Here is a 17,856-nt window from a genome sequence, read left to right on the forward strand (position 1 = left end):
GCAATTTGGGCTGGCATTTAGGGTGAGGGGAAGTTTGGAGCCAGATTTATAGGGCCTTAGAGTATCAGACTAAAGAGTCTGGAATTTTTTTGGTGGAAAAGGTGAAACCATTCAACTATTTTTTAATTTTCGAAAGCTTCACTTTAGAAAGGTTAATTTGGGGATCGTATGCTGGACGGACAGGAACACGAGGAGATTAGGGCTTGAAGAACTTGTTGGAGGACTATACTCAGGGGAGAGGCATCAGGAACAAAAATCGGGTGGTGACAGTAGGAAGACAAAGAAGAGCCCCAGAAGAGGAACAGTTAATAGAGTAACTGCTAACTGACTTGTGTTTACGGTGGGGAAGGGAAAAGTCAAAGACGGATGAAGGCTACAAGTGGTGGGCCATCAATAGTCATGGGGAGGCTGGAGGAAGAGTTGACCCCAGGAGTAAGATGGTTAGAGTTGACTTTGGGAGGTCAGTGAGATATCCAAGGTAGAGGTATCTGTCGGGCATTCACAACTGTGAGTGTGTGGTAAAATGGGCATAAGAAGTTACCCATAAGAAGCTTCTCAAAGTCAAAGGTGGGCAATGTATTAAAACCTTTGGTCTCAGTCTTCCATTTTTGTTGAGTTTTCTAAGAGGCCGTCTCTTGCAGACTGTCAGTGCCGTCCAAACAATCTGCTTGACCCCAGCGACCACTGGTCATGTTTAACTGAGCTCTGCATTTACACATGGCCCTGGATCAGAAATGCATTCTGAGACCCTTTCTTGGAATAAGTTGATTCATTTTGTTCTTCTTGACAATAGTGGAGTGGCTATATCCCAATTGTATATCTAAATGAAAAGGAAGTGACATATTTTGAACAAAAAGGGAGTATGAAGAATAACTTTGCCTGGTTTAAGAGCCAGATGGTCCACATTCGGGAATGATCATGTCCACCTCTTACTCTCCCTGCTATAACATACCTCAGCTAACTGTTTATGAAGATGGCATGAATCTTATCCCAAGTCATTAAAAAGATTTCATACTATGAACCTGATGCTCAATGAACCACTGTGAGATTTTAGAATATATTGGTGTCAACCAGGAAGATTACATTAACTCTTTTAAGGCTCCAGATCTGAATTAGCAGATGACAAGCTGTAAAATGCTTCCAAGGCATCTCTGAAAGAAGATTCTCAAGGCCTTTTTCTCAGGGACATTGGCTGTGTCTAGTCCACTTCAGGATTGAGCCACTGAATCTAGAGACTGGACTTAGACCTTCTGCTGATTCTCAAGACCCAACCTTATATCCCAAAGGTTTCTTGAGTCTGTCCATCTTTACATTTTCCCAATGCCACTGCTCTCTAATTCAATTCAATCCTCTTGACTCTTCTTGACCTGCATTATTGCAATAGCTTAACCCGCCCCTCTGCCTCCAGTCCCATCCCACTTCAATCCATCCTTCATGCTCCTGCCAGCATGATCTTTCTAAAACACTGTGAATATGACTCTTCCCCACTCAAGCACCTTTCAACACTTGCATTGTCTATAGAGGAGAATGCAAACTCCTTAGCCTACCAGAGCAAACCTTATACACTCTGTCCTTCGTTACCTTGGCAACCTCATCTCCAATCACTCCCTTCATTGTTCACACCTGTCATACCTCCGTGCCTTTGCCTGTTGATTTCTGTGTCAGTAATGCCTTCTGCTTGGTGAACTCATATTCATTCTTCAAAGTCCAGTTTGAATGCCGCTTCTGTGAATCTTTCTGTTTCTTGTCTCTCTCTCTCTCCATGTTGGCTGAATAAATTCCTCTCTCATCTGTGTTCCATTAGCTCTCTATTCACTTCATTATAATGCACATCATGTTGTGGTGTATAGTTAACTATTTATATGCCTTTTTCTCTGGCTAGGATATGAGCTCCCCAAGGGCAGGACTGTATTATATTTACCTCTTCACCTTTTCAAGAAGCATAAAATAAGTGCTAAAAAAAAAAGAGGAGGATTCTGAACCATATCTTGAGCCAATCTCAATCTCTGGTTTGGGGTTTGTTATTTATAAGGCAAATTGAGTGGAAAGAGTAAGAGGTCTACTGTTTAACAGCAAGCACACATATATATAACTCTCTTCTTTCTATAATAAAATTGAGATTTCGTAGAATATTTAGAACATGGAATGTAATTGAATTTTCTTTTTTTCTTTTTTTTATTTAAATATTTTATTGAAGTCAGATTGGTTTATAACATTGTGTAATTTCTGGTGTACGTTATTATATATCAGTTTCTGTATAGACTGCATTGTGCTCACCATCAATAGTCTAGTTTTTATCCATCACCATACGTACGTGCCCCTTTACCCCTTTCAGCCTCCCTCTCATCCTTTTCCCCTCTGCTAACCACTAATCTGTTCTCTTTATCCATATGTTTGTTTATCTTCCACATATGAGTGATATCATATGGTGTTTGTCTTTCTCTGTCTGGCTTATTTCACTTAGCATAATACCCTCAAGGTCCTTCCACGTTGTTGCAAATGACATGATTTTGTCTTTTTTTTATGGCTGAGTAGTATTCCATTATATATATAATATAATATATATAATATAAATATATATCACATCTTCTTTATCCATTCATCCATTGATTGGCACTTGGGTTGCTTCCACGTCTTGACTATTGTGAATAATGCTGCAATGAACATAGGGGTGCATAAGTCTCTCTGAATTGTTGATTTCATGTTCTCTGGACAAATACCCAGTAGTGGAATAGCTGGATCGTATGGTATTTCTATTTTTAATTTTTTGAGAAATCTCCATACTGTTTTCCATAGCGGCTGCATCAGTTTGCGTTCCCACCAGCAGTGTATGAACGTTCCCTTTTCTCCAAGTCCTCTCCAATATTTGTTATTTTTTGTCTTGTTAATTATAGCCATTCTGACGGGTGTAAGGTAATATCTCAGAATTTTCTTTTTCTTAGCTTATTGTTAATTTCAAAGCCTCCTCCCTTCACCATTCCTTTTAACTTTATTATTCAAAATGTTATAAAATACATTGGCACACTTTCATATCTTATTAAACACAGCATAGTGAAAGTAATTTAGTCTTTTTTTAATGATTGGGAATTTTGATAATATGTGTCAGGAATCTTCAAAATGTTGCCATATCTTGCTCTGGTATCTCTAGTGTATAAGGAATCAACTTTAAATACAGGAAAAGATTTTTGCTGACAAATGCATGAGGTTTGAGCTGAGATCCCGTGGCCATCATGGAGGTGCACCACGTGGCTCTCCCTCTGAGAGAAAACCTGCCGAGAGAGGTGCAGTTGGCCGACAGCCTCCAGCTGCTGCGCCTTCCGGGTCCAAAACAACATTCGTGCCAAGGACATTTTCTTCCTGGATTGCTTGTTGTCATCCGCCTGGCTGAGACTTTCTCAGGGCTACACTGCAGGGTGAGGTTCTTCTTATCCAGCTCTTCCTTCCTTCTGTCCTTTCACAAGTGTCAGACCTTCATTTTGCTCAAAAGCCTCTCCTGATTTATTCCTGCTCTTTCTCCCTTCATGCTACACGGAAGTTTCTGTTGGCAAATCTCCTGCACTTCTAATCCCTCTTGGCATCTGCTTCCCAGAGGATCTGACCTGGCAGATCTACAGGATGAATAGGAATTACTTAGGGAAAGAGGAAGTCCAGGTAGAGTGGATGGCATGGTGAGCTCAAGGGACTGGGAGATGCAGTGTGTTTGGGGCAGAGTGAGGAGAAGGAGAGCATGATGTGAAATGAACCTGGAAGGGGAGGCAGAGGCTACACTGTACATGTAAGGGTTTTTTACTTTATCCTATCAACAAAATTTGTTAAAAGTTTTTAATCAGAGGACAATCGGGTTTGCATTTTGAAAAGATTATTCTGGCACCATTGTAGCAAAGGGATCAATATAGGAGGCCAATACAGTAGTGTAAATGAGAGTTAATGGGAGTCTGAACTAGGGTGGTGGTGGTGAGATGAAGACATATAGGCATATTTGAGAAATATTTAGGAAATAAAATCCAGAGGACGTGGTGATGAATCAGAAATAAGGAGATTAGGGAGAGAGAGGCATAAAGACTTCCAAGTTTGTGTTTGTACATGTAGATGGGTGGTTGTGCCAGACATTGAACTTGGGAGCTCTTGGAGAGAACTGAGTGTAGAGGGGAGACTGTGTCCGCTGGATTGAGACAGACAATGTGAGATGCTCAAGAGGTAACATTCAGGAAGAGAGCAAGTAGACATTTGAAGTTAGGACCAGGACAGGTGAGGGAAATGGGTGCATACGGAGGGAATTGAAGCTGTGGGTGTGGATGCAGAAGCTTGTGACCCAGCGGTCAGTCTTTTTCAGTGAAGGATGGGGAGTGACTGAGAAGTCAGTGGAGGACAGCAGCCCCTCTGCAAGGGGGCATGTGGCAGAGCTGAGGATGAGTCCTGGAGGAACATACGTTTTTGTCCTCGAGGTCTTTTTATGGTTTGACAAGAAGCATGGATGAGTAAAGCTCTGAAAGTGGCAATGAGGGGCTGGAGGTACCAATCCTTTCTCACAACACTGAAGTACATGGAGTGTAGCAAACACAAGCACGTGTACACACTCACACATACACACATGTGTCATTGTGGGAAACACAAGCATGTGTACACACAACACACACATGTATGCATGCGCACACACTACAAACATGTGCGTGCATGCATGCACACATACACACAAACACGTGTGTGTGCGTGCACACATATCAAATTTATTTTGAGGCATCGCTCATGCATCGTGGGGTGGCAAACCTGGCATCTGTAGGGCAGCCGGCGGGCTGGAAACTCAGGCAGAGTTGAGACTACAGTCTTGAGGCAGGTGTCTTTCTTTTTTTGGGAAACCTCAGTTTGCTTTTAGGGCCTTTCAACTGATTGAATGAAGCCCACCGGCATTATTGAGGATCATCTCTCTACTTAACATCAACTGATTATAGTGTTAACCACATCTACAAAATACCTTCACAGCAACACCTAGATCGGTGTTTGCTTACATAACTGGGAACCATAGCCAGGGCAAGTTGACACATAAAACTCACCATCACAGGGACTGGAGACCACAGGAGGGGTGGATCTTGGGACCTCGAGGTTTCCATGAAGACCAGTGGGAGGAGGGAGCATCCTGCTAAGCTTGAAGATTCAGCGAGCGTGCTGGGTATGGACTGGCTGTTCCAGAAGGCCTAGTGGAAGGCTTTTGTGAAGTCAGTGAAAAGTCAGGCCAGGATGAAAAGGGACAGAACCTCTCGTGGCTGTAGAGGACCAAGTGCGACCTGGGCTCCCTCCTCATGCTCATCCCTGCAGGCGAGCCGGAGACCAGCCTGGCTTCTTAGAGATCTCGTCTGCCTTCAGGGGACCCTCCGCTGGCTGTAGTGAAATAAAGCACAGCGGAGCTGGAGGGTGACGTAATCCCCTGGGCTGTGCCACCCCCAGCTCCCACTGCCCTGGCCATTTCCATCAGGCTCTGACGATTCTGCAGTGCTTGTTTCCTAGCACAGACGGCTAGGTTTTTATAGCAGTTTTAAACTGTTTATTAACTATTGCCAACTCTGCTATGATTCAGTGAGGAAATGGCTTTCAGGAGTGTGGAAGCCAATCAGTGTAAGCAGGAACTGCCACCTGTGGGAAAACAGCAGGACAATTTGCCAGGGTTTTTGGCGGTGTAAGTTTACACTCTGAAAGCACAAACTTGCTTAGAAGGAGTGGCTATTTGCCCTGTAATTTCTCAAGAACTAAGTGTCACCCAGAGCCGTGAACAGGGAATAAAGAAGCACCACCGCCGTGAGATTCGGTCCACAGTTCTTGTCTTTGCACCTCAGGTTTCTTCTCTGTAAAATGGGTGGAGAATAACTCCTGCCTGGATTATTCCATAGTGTCATGAGGAGACATCAAATTAACAAATAAAATCAGTTCACCAGGACAGGTTAAGATACCAGGCACATGAGAGCCGTGGTGATTGTTATAAGCCGTGCTACTTTTATTCTTCTTTGCTTTATTTACATAGACTCTAATGCAATTTGGAATTTTAATGTGGCCTCACCCCCAGAGGGGACAGTTCACTTGGGGCAGAGCTTGGGTCTTTCCGTGTTAAAAATTGCTTATCATCGATTTGCTGACGTCTGATTTCTTAATCAGTGTAATGTTTATTTAGACTTGTTCTCCTCACCCTAATTCCCACCCTATTGGGTCAGAGCCCAGGGGGCCAGGCTTTTTGACACGAGGGCCACACAGTGGTTTCTGATGGAGCCTCCAGGCCTCCTGTCCCAAGGCTGCTCCCGTCTGTGTGCTGTGGACAAGCTGTACTGCCGCCGCCTGCGCGGTCATTTCATTCTTTCCTCTGCATAGGAGACAGAATCGGTCTCTCTTGCACTTCCAATCTGGGAGGCCGATTTCAGCCTCGGAAATCGGAATTATTTACCCTCAGGCACATGCATCACACTGAAAGTTCACAGGAATTCGAATAGTAACAGAGATGTGGACGTGGTTTCATGGAGCACAGCTCCCTGAATCTGGCAATCTTGAGCTGGCGTTGCTCGTCAGCTCAGCGGTGACAGGCAGCCCCGAAGCGTATTACATGTATTTCCTGCCGGCACCTGCTTGCACACAGTGTGGCTACACGGCGGTATGAAGAAGGCAGGAAAAAAGTTATCCTTTACATCACCTTGAATTTTATTTCTCCATTTGGAAGTTGTGATTTTTAGGGCAAAAATTATTTTGACTTGTACCGTCATGTTTTTACACGGAAAATTAATTGTGTTTGGATAAAAATGTTTGTCCTCCTTATAGAATCAACTTTTCAAGCACTAGGTAGATGACTACTTTGCAACACATTGATCTGTTAATGATATTCCATGGCCTTTACTGTGTGTACCGTGCACGCTGTCAAGTTCGTATAAACTGAGTGTTGGTTTAAAAATGTGCCCATTTCACATCCTGAATTAGAAAGAAGCCACCTGAGTTTCAGTGGTTCATAGAGCTTATGCCCCTGTCCTTCAGCCCACCTCCGACGCTTGCGGCCAGAGTGGTCCCCCCAGTATGCAAACCTGATTCTCTTGGAAAACTCTTCAGTCACCTTCAGGCTCCTTGCTGCTCATCCTCTGCCTCATCTTCCACCCTCCCCCATAGGCACTTGCATTCCGGTCTCACCGAACAATTTGCAATTACAGGGGGATTTATGAGCCATCAGGGCTGTGTCTGTGCCCTGCACGTCCCTCCATCAGGAACGTCTCGCCTCGCTGTGCCCTCTTTCTCACATGTATTTCCAGAGCCAACTCACAGGCCTCCTCACCCACAGTCCTGCCCCACCCTTCCTTTGCACCCCCAAAGAGCCCATCCATCATTGCCCCCTCGGCTGCTGTAATTGCTTATGTATGTAGTTCTCCCTCATCAGACCGGGAGATTCCTCACACCTGGGACTGTCTTCCATCTCTGAGGCCCGGCATCTAATACTCTTTGTGATCCTTAACAGGCACTCGTCAATATTTCTTGAATAAATGGTTCCTATCTATTTACTAAACTTGTTCTAAAAAAGATATCTCCTAGTCAATTGATTCTTAGCCTAGTTTCCTAGCTTGCAGGTCTCCGCTCCTTGAAGTGTGGTCTGAGGGCCAGCAGCCTCAGTGTCCCCCGGGAGCTTGTCAGGAATGCAGAATGTCGGCCTGTCCCAGACCTGCTCATCAGAATCTGCATTTTCATAAGAGCTCCAGGTGGCTGTGCACACCTTCAGGTCGGAAAAGCCCTCCTATAGACAACCGACAGTTAGGCCATTTCATTCTTTTAAAATAATTCTGTAATTCTGATTTTTAACCCTTTTTCTGAAATAATATTATACTATTCTAGCTAATTGGTAAAAAAGCTTTCCATGAAACTCGAGTATGCTAATTTTAAGTGAAAAGTATAAATTATCATTTATGCGTGATACTGTTGCAGATATAGGAATTTCTGTTTGCAAAAAGGACCTGGGACCACCAGGATGAGTGAAGTATGATAAAGAACCGAGTGTCCTCGTAGGAGGGGCATAAGGAAGGTCGTCTGGTTGGAGGAGGGGGCCAGACAATTTGTCTTGAAATTGTATCTGTATGACAATACATCCTTTTCCTTGGATAACATGTTACCAAGTTAACATAATTTTTCCAAAGATGCGTTTATCCCCATCTAATATCGGATCGACGAAATATCAGTTGTCCACGACAAGGAATGAGCTAACGTCCTTGCCTCTTTTTCTGTCAACCCCACCTCCCGTCCATCAGCAAATCCTGCAGGCATTGCCTTTGGAATGTACCCAGGACTCCACCGCTTCTCATCACTTTTCCCACTACTGTTCCAATCCTAGCCACCTGCATCTCTTGCCTGAATTATCACAACAGCCTCCTATTGTTTCCCTAATTCCGTCCTACCACCCAATAGTGTAGTCTCCACCCAGTCGCCAGATCATGCCCTCCTCTCCCCTCTGATGGCTTCCTGTCTCACTCTGAGGGCCATTGAAGTCCTCCCCACGCTGACAAGGCCCTCCGTGGCCCAGCGCCCCACCCTCTCGGACCCCACGCCCTCTTGTTCCCTTCTTCTCACTTTTGTGCTCCTGCACACTGGCCTCCCAGCTGCTTCTCAAGCCCAGCCAGCAACGCCCCTGCCTCACAGCCTTTGCACGTGTCCTTTCTGCTGCGGAAAACTTTCCAGATGGTTTGTTCTCTCTTTCTTCAGCTTTCTCTGAAGTGGCAGAGTCCTTCCCTGACCACTCTCTCTCCCACCTTCCCCACCCACTGTCACCTTCCATCTCCTCCTTCTGCTTCATGTTTCATCCTGGCACTTAAATCACCATCACCTGATACAGTATCTATTTATTATTTTACCTCTTTTTGTCTCTTCCCCCTAAAATTCAAACCCCATAAAGTAGAGGACTTGTTTTGGTCACTGCTATGTCTCTAGTGCCCGGAACAGCCAGCATATAGTAATTGCTTAAGAAATACTGGTTGAATGAGGGAATGAATGACAGCATAGAGGGCAGGGCTTGAGGGACATCATAAGGAAGATTATCGGGGAACGACTCACGTCCATTGTTGTTACACCTGATCTCACCTACAAGCGTTCAACTCTTTCTTTGTAAAATTGAGTACTGGAGTTGCTAATAAACTGCAATGTTGTCAGATTGATAGATCTTTTTTCCTTATCAACGCTGGTGTAATGCTCAGAAGACCACATGTCAGAAGCAAGAAGGAGAGAGAACAGAATGTTCTTCAATAATCGTTATTGTTTATTCTCTATTATGATTGTATCCTCCTTGTTTATCCACTTTCCCTCCCAATTTTCCCTTTTAGACTTTTAGGTCTGTGCCACTTTGAGCTGATGGGATATTTGTTTCAAATGGAAGGTTATTTAAGTGACCCAGGTAGAGTCCCAAACCATCAGCCCGAACAGAGGATCAGCCCTTCTTTCTGTAAAAGGCCAGATAGTAAATATTTCAGGCTTTGCAGGCAACATGTGGTCTTGGTTGCAACTACTCTGCCATTATGGCCTGAAAGCAGACATAGATGGTACCTAAATGTGTGTGGTTGTGTCACGACAAAAGTGTACAAAGGCAGGTCTGTCTGATTTGGCACACGGGCCATTGTTAGCTGACCCCTGGCCTAAACCAAAGTCGTGTATTTCTAGACAGTGAGTCCCTGAGGGCAGGAATGGTGTCTAACACATGTGTTAGGTACAAAGGAATATCTGTTGAATAAGGAAATAAATACAGAAGCCCGAAGACAAATCCGTCAGTAATTTTATACTGGACGATGCTAGTCACAGGTGGAATGCTTGGTGCCTGATCCTTCCATGGCCCAGGATTTGGGGTTCTGGAACTCGAGGAACCTGTAGGCAGGGAAGTAACGCTTTCTTCATCACTTCTTTTTTTTTTTTTTTTTTTTTTTTATAATTTTATTTATTTTTCCCCCAAAGCCCCAGTAGATAGTTGTACGTCATAGTTGCACATCCTTCTAGTTGCTGTATGCGGGATGCAGCCTCAGCATGGCCGGAGAAGCGGTATGTTGGTGCGCGCCCGGGATCCGAACCCGGGCCGCCAACAGCGGAGGGCGTGCACTTAACCGCTAAGCCACCGGGCCGGCCCTCTTCATCACTTCTGAGACCTAATTCTTCACAATTAAACTTCCTTCAGGTCAGGATGTGTCTGACAATGACAGCAGTAGCGTGTACCCGCTTTAGTGCATAAAATAATGGTGTTTCACAATTGATAGGAGAGGAATTGGTCTTAGATTTGAACAAATGAGGTACTTCTCACTTGGATTTTCAGATCAAAGAGTGACCAAACAAAATATCCACCTAAGTAAGAACTACATTGTCTATGATGTAATAACAGCAAGGGCTAAGGAAGTAGTAGTACCTGTATCTTATGTGCAAATGCTATTGCTCACTGTAACTTTCAAACAATATGACCACTCACGGTGAACTGATAGACAATAAACTCAAGTATGTTTTCATGTTTTGGACTATAATGGCTTTAAGAATTGTTTTCTAAGAAGTATTATCTTTAGCCTAGATAATCAAGAATTTATTGGTCCTTGGGGCTGGCCCCGTGGCTTAGTGGTTAAGTGCGTGCGCTCCGCTGCTGGCGGCCCGGGTTCGGATCCCGGGCGTGCACCGACGCACCGCTTCTCCGGCCATGCTGAGGCCGCGTCCCACATACAGCAACTAGAAGGATGTGCAACTATGACATACAACTATCTACTGGGGCTTTGGGGGAAAAGAAGTAAATAAATAAAATTATAAGAATTTATTGGTCCAGAAATTATCAGTGGAAGTACAATTTTAGATTATTAGGTTCTCTTTGAAAGTAATCATAAGAAAAGTGAAGAGGAAGATTTTCATACAAATCAGGACGTGTATTGCTTTTTCAAGGTGAAAGATCATTAATACTGTTTTTCAAATTATTTGCGTTTTCAAATATATGTTAACTCAGGAGAAGAGCAATGAAATATTTGATTCAAGCTAAGAACCGTTTATTGAGCATCTATTATAAGTAGGTATTGAGTTGAAAGAAGCTGAAGCTGTGAGCAGGCGGGGGTCCCTGGGGGAGAGCGTGGCCACCCAGAACTTCACAGTGGAAGAAACAGGGGGCGTTCAATAGAGTTTTAATTCCTTTTTAATTCTTTAGACCCATGTGATGGCCCATCACACCACTGGGACATGCGTTTTGTTTATGCTGGAGATCTGCGACTGATGTTTTGTGAGCTTGTTCTCTCTCTGAAAGCTCCAGCAGTTCATTAGAGGAAATAGGGAGGGAGGAAGGGAAGGAAAGATGACCGCCTTTGGGCGTCTGGACCAGGACCGCTGCTGTCCTGAGTCAATAGCGAGCCTATTGACTTTCCTCTGATCAAGAAAAGCGCATGTCTGAAATTGTCCACACAAAGATGGAGAGCAAGATTCAGTGACCTGGGGGTGAAGTACTGCTGGTTTAGGGAGCCCGGTAATCTGGTTTAAGGGTGTTGACAACACTGTGAACATGGGAACAGCAAGGGGAAGGTGAGAGCCTTCCCTGCTGCCTTCTCTCTCCACTCACCCTCCATCTCTGGGACATGATGGTGTCTCTGGGATGTCCCCAGATATACAAGTGGCAGATGCACACCTGCCCCATGTTTGTGAAGCCACCAGCAGTCCCCAGCAGTCCCTTCCTCTACATCCACACTGCCAACCAAGGGCTGAGGGAAGCCTTGACCATCCGTGCCGCTGAAGTTGTAGACCCCCCATGTAGGCACTGATGGGGTGACAGGAGCTATTTTCCAGTCCTGATCTCCTGAGAAATCTGACTACAAAACAAGCAAGCTTTGCATTTCCTTATTCCTCGTAATTATAATGAATTGTGTTCAAACATATAAAACATTTATAGTCCCCAGTTTCCCTGAAGTCCCTTCCCTAAGATTAAAACGGTGTGCCCTGCGCCGTCGCTGGGCTGCGAATCCCACCTCGTGTCTCCGCATCTGTTAGGAGCCTTTGTTGCGAATCAGATTATATTTGGGAAAGTTTTCCACAGTGCTGGAAAAACAGGAAATTGGCATCTTCGTGGATCGTAAATCAAAGCTGGATGGAAACCCCCTTCCTTTGACTCTTGTAGTGCCATCTGAGCTCTCATTGCACCTCGCGAAAATAAACGCAGGAAGTTCTGAGGATGCTTCGTAGAGCAGAAAAAATTACGTGTATATAAAATCCCTTGATATCAACTCCCAACATGTCGATACCTTATTTGGCCACAGTTTCCCAAGAATGAGGTAACACAGTGACAGTTTTAATATTAGAAAAAAATTACACTTCTTATCGCTGCCTGGTTGATCCTAGATTACGTGCTTTTTCCTTTTTCAACGCAACAGCCTCACCGTGCCTCCTTTTTATTTTTTAATCCCTCCGTGTTTTGAGCCCTTATATGTGTCCCTTTAGGCCCTTGTCTTCTGGTCTCTTATTTTCCCTGTCTGAATCTGGTTCCTGCGTCTCATCTCTCAGTAGCCATCTATTCTTCGGCCTTTCATGCCCTTGTAAGCGGCATCCACATTTAAATATTGCACCTTCCATACAGTTCTCTTTGGCCAGTGATGTTTCAGGCACCAGTGTGGCTGGACAAGGTGCCTGCATTTTAGTGTTGACAACAAACCCGGTCCTCATTTGAGCTTGCTCTGCATTAAAACAGCAAAGCCAAAGCGACACAGAGAAAACAGGCATCGAAAGCACACACCGCTGAGCCATGCCATTTTTACTTTTGTGCTGAGTTATGCCAAGGTGATTGTTTTTAAAGATGTGAAATAATCATGTGATAATGGTGTGTTTCACTGCCGTTTCTTTATATAGATCTCAGCTGAAGCTGAGAAAAGGGAGATTCTTCCCAAAGAGTCAGGCATTTGGTGATGAAATGAAAAAGTGGATGCAGAGTTTAATGATCCATCTTTTCCATGTTTTGTTTCATAGATTCTGTATTAGTTCAAAATGACATACACTTTTAAGGCTGCAGTCATTGTTGGTCATCCTCATCCTTATTTTCATAAGTGACACTGGGGGTGCGTGGGTGGGTGGAATGGTCGTCCAGGTTGTGCGTGTCTGGCAGCCCATGTCGAGAGGTGTGAGGCCTCCTCTTTCTCCCCAGGTGGCTGCGCCACCTTCAGGCTCCCTTGAGGGAGGTGGGAGGATGAGTGAGCCCTGGCTGGGCATTGCCCAGGGAGCTTGGCTGGAATCCAGGCCACACAATGGTCGCAGGAACATTTGACACTCAGATAACACAAGACCACAGGCAGGAGCAGAGGGAAACAAAGCCTGTTACAGCAACACTCTGGGGCAACGTAACACGTGTTTCCACACTTATTTATAGAAGCTCATTCCACCTCCACAGCAGAGAGCTTTTGACAGTCCTGATTTACTTCTGGGGAAAATTCTTGGGACAAGATTTTTTTCAATAGTGAGTACTTTAGTAACAGGACCAATGGCAACGGAATGTGAGCAGAAATGATAAGCATGAAATGTTCTCTCTTTATAAACATTATTGCTTTGGATTTACATGGTCCTCAATGATTAATGCGCATAGGATGTTTCTTGAATGATTTTGCAATAAAACAAATAAGGAAACTAGTCAAACTGCGGTATGAGGAAATTTGGGTAGCTCTTAAGGTTACAGCATAGTCAGGACAGGGGTGTAGCAGCGATGTTTCCTGTTGAGATGGTGTACAAATCAAGGTTGCCACCCCAAATTCTCATTTATGCGAGACTCAGAGAATTGTTGTATTCTGGACGTTCCCAAGGCATTGGGAAGTTTTAGGTGTCAGTGGTTATAACAGCATATACAGGTTCTTGCTGAGGCAAAGAAAAAAAATTTTTTTCCGTGCCATAGTTTAAAAAAATGTGTCAGTCACCATTGCTCCGTTTGAATCCTAAAACCAATGCTCAGTTAGTGAGGTGAATGTTGATCCTGCAGCATGCTCTGGTTTGGGCTTTCAGGAAGGCACTGGAGCTGAGTGGTTAAAAGCACAGGGCTTTGGGATCAGACAGACCAGTTTACACCTTTGCTCCATCCCTCAGTTTCCTTAGTCGTGAGATGGGGTTGTCTTGAGGATTAAATGAAATCATTTTTGTATATTAGGGCAAATGCTAAGCTTTTGAAACAAAGAGACCCCAAAATACAGTGGCTTAAAGAAGAGCAGTTTATTTCTCTCTCACCCGTCTGGTCAATGGACACTCCTCACCAGGTCACTGAGGGACCCAGATACTGCAATCTTGTTGCCCCTCAATCCCCTGGTGATCTAGATGGCTGTCCACACCTGGGGTCCAGCCAGCGCAGGAGCTAAGAGCCAAACCCAGGGAAAGTGGCTTGTCTCTAAAGTCGGAGAAGGCTAAGAAGTTGTGCTCATCATTGCTGCCCACATTCCATTGCCACTGACCCATCTTAGTCACATGGTCACATCCAGCTGCAAAGAAGGCTGGAAAGTGTAGTTGTGAACTGGGTAGCCATGTGTCCAGGAAAAAAGGGAGGATGGCTTTTGGGAGGCAACTCATAAGTCTGTCATAGTATGTAGCACACAATAAGTGCTTAAAAATAGACGCTGTTATTTTCACTATTGCTTCTAGTATGTGTTCTTTGGGTGCATTTCCTTCACTAGATCATTGCGTTAGAACATAGTGGATGCTCAATGAATATTTTCCAGATGAGAAACATTGGATTCATAAACAAACTGTTCTTCCTTCAGTTAAGATATTTTTAGGGATGCCATGGGTTTCTCCAGCGCAGCCCCTGTGATTTGCTCTCTTTTGTCAGATGGCAGGACAAGCGATGAGGAGGGCTGGGAGAGTGAATACCAGCCCCTGTCCTGGATGACCTCATCTAACCGCAGGGCATTTGCCCCCCACGGAGGAGGTGTATGCAGGGGAACCGGCACCTCCACCACCGTGGGCTGCCTCCCACTACATAGCAGATGCTGGAGAAGCAGTCTTGAATGAATGAATAGAATTTTTCAAAAAGTAGACATTTCCTTTTTCAGAATGTTGACTACTGCCAGTTTGTAAGGATGAGTTGGTCTAACAAGTTTGGCAGCTGTGACTTCTCTCCTGCGCCGTACACACCACTGAAATGAGCTTTGTAAACTCATCTCTCACACGTTTCGGTCTGGAGTTGGGTGGATCCTGCCGGTCAGTATCTCACCATGCTAGCAGACCCAAAGGCGTGGGCACGTTTTTCCTGGAGGGAGGATACGAAAGAAGAGGTCCTGTCTAAAGTTTTGGACCAGGCTGCACGGCCATGTTAGAATCTTGACTGTTGATTCTTGAAGGTCATTAAAGTTGACCCAGCCATCTGATGCGGGAGTCACATCCTGACACTGCTGTCAACTCCAGCCTGAGGTGGAGCAGCTCCTGGGAAGTCACCAGCCTGTAATAGAGTTGGTTTCATTTTTGGACAGCCTTGATTGTTACACATTTTTTCCTTCATATTGTGCCCAAATCTTTCTCCCTGTAATATCTACCTATCTTACTCCCATTGGTTTCTTCTTCCTGGGGCCGCGAAGCACAGTTCTAACCCCTTGGCAGCTCTTTCTTCAGAAAGAGGTGTGCTGTGATGCTGAACACCTGCTCGCAGTAGAGGAGCCCCCTTCTCACTACCCGGTTCTTCAGATAACTGCATGCTGCAGGCGGGAGCTGACATGCAGTCCCACCCAAGAATCATCCGGAAGGAAATGTGAAATTCACTTGTGGTGTTGAGTTTGGGGTGGACGAGCAAATCGGACGAGCGCTATATTATCCAGTCTTGGTCCCATTAAGATGTCCAAGGTCCAAGTTAAGGAGACAAATGGGGAGCAACGTCTTTAATTCTTTTGTGGGAATCGTGTGCTGTGCCTGGTCTATGCCAGGCACTGGGCCGGGGGCTTAGTGATGGCTAGGTCGCTGCCCTGGTCATTATGTTCACAGTTTAGAGAGGCCACCCTAGGAAACAAACACAGTGAGCTAGAGTGTGATTCACAACAGAGGGCTGGGGACCCAAAATGGGTCTTCTGACCCTGATAGCGCGTACTGGATGCAGAGGGGCTGCCAGGAAGGTTTGTGGTCAGAGTTTGCTAGGCTGTAGGGGAACATAGGTGAAAGTGCAGAGGCAGGAAAGAGCAGGTTCTGTTCGGGGCAGCAAGTAGCTCAGAGTGGTTGGTACACGTTGGGTGTGGAGGCGGGAGGGCAGGCAGAGACTGCTCCATGAAAGGAGTGAGATGCCATGTTGCGGGTGGAACGTCTTCCTGAAGATACTGGGCACCAGAGGACTGTAAGGAAGGAGTGACCTGATCAGCTCTGGGGTAGGGAGATGGCGCTGGCGGTTGTGTGAAGTGAGGTTCCGAGTGGGTTGACATTGATGGCAGGAGAACTGCCCGGAGGCTATTGCATGATTTCAGGCAGGAAATGCCAAGGGACTGCTCTCAAGCTGCAGGGAAGGAAAGGAGGGACTGACTCAAGAGAGGGAGGAGGGAGAGGGGCGTGAAGGAAAGCTGGTGAGGAGCCCTAGGCAGGAGGGGCCCAAGTCGTGGGGACTCGGGCGGAGCTTCAGTTCCTGTCGCTAAGGTGCTGGCCCAGTCAGAACTAGCTGGGTTCAGCTTCATCCTGAGAAGTGGTGCCGACGGAGCCTGCCAGGGAGGGGCTGCTGTTGGGCCAGGCGAGACAAGAAGTTGAAGAGTTAGATGCTGACCAGGTATCAACATGTTGTCCCTTGGAAGGACTCCTCCTGTCTCCCCTTGGCTCTTTCTGTCTGACGTTGTCCTGAGGACAGTCTCAGATCTTGTGTCCAGGAGTCTGGCCTGGGATCTCAGTACTGCCTGGGGCAGGCCTGGGTCTGGTCCACGCTGGCCTTGGCTCAGGAGGGGACCATGGAGACCCAGCTCAGTACTCTCGAGTCTGCTGGTTTCTTGACCATTTAGTGTCAAACTCGCCTCAGGGATCCTCAGCAATTAGTCCAATTACAAACCCTTTGCCTCTTCTCCTTTCCAGCAACAACTAAACGTGCAACGTCTCATAGATTGGTTCTTAGCTTTGCTACAAATAAAACCACAATCACAGCCTGATATCAGTCACCAAATTATTAATCCCTAACTTAACGTAAAACAAATGCCTATGTGAAACTGTTAAAGTATTGTAAGAATATTTATTTTGAGTGACTAAACTATACACTTCCTGTTCAGTGTTAAGGAAAATTGATCTTTATTATTCCAGGGAAATGTCAAGATCACTAAGGCTCGGAGCATTCTGACCTGTGTTCTGTTGAACAAACGCGCCACATGTTTCTCATAAAAATATACATCAGAGATGGCTTCAAACCGAACGTCAAACTTAGTTAAAGCCACGAACCTCTTCAAAGTTACTGTGAATATCAAATATAACAATCAAATGCACATCAGCATGAGCCATTTTTTTCTCAGGGGCTGCCTCATGCTGATGGATTTAGCAACTTTTTGAGTGTTATTCTAAGTGATGGAGGCAAGGCCCCTGCTCTCATCAGAATGACCTCTGCTGGCTGCTGAGTTGGGCTTTGGAGAAAGTCCCTTTCCACCAATTTTGTAAAAATGTATATAACTACTTATAAAAATACTTAAAAAAATTATGTTCTATATCTTGCTTGACCTGTGTGATTACCTGAGTGTATATATATGTAAAAATTTATCAAACTGTATGCTCTTCTGTATGTAAGTTATAGTTCAATTAAATCTGAATGTATATATATATTTATATTCCATGGAATGTAAGAATCGCTTTTTTTAAAGTTCTTTCTCGGAAGAGGTTGACAAGGGAGATGTGTTTTGTAGGCCACTGTTTAGTTGCTTAAAAATCCTACTTCCGTAATCTTCTAGACCG

This window comes from Ceratotherium simum, chromosome 36 (genome assembly GCF_057802395.1).
Source record: "Ceratotherium simum simum isolate JZ-2026a chromosome 36, ASM5780239v1, whole genome shotgun sequence".
Classification (NCBI taxonomy): Eukaryota; Metazoa; Chordata; class Mammalia; order Perissodactyla; family Rhinocerotidae; genus Ceratotherium; species Ceratotherium simum.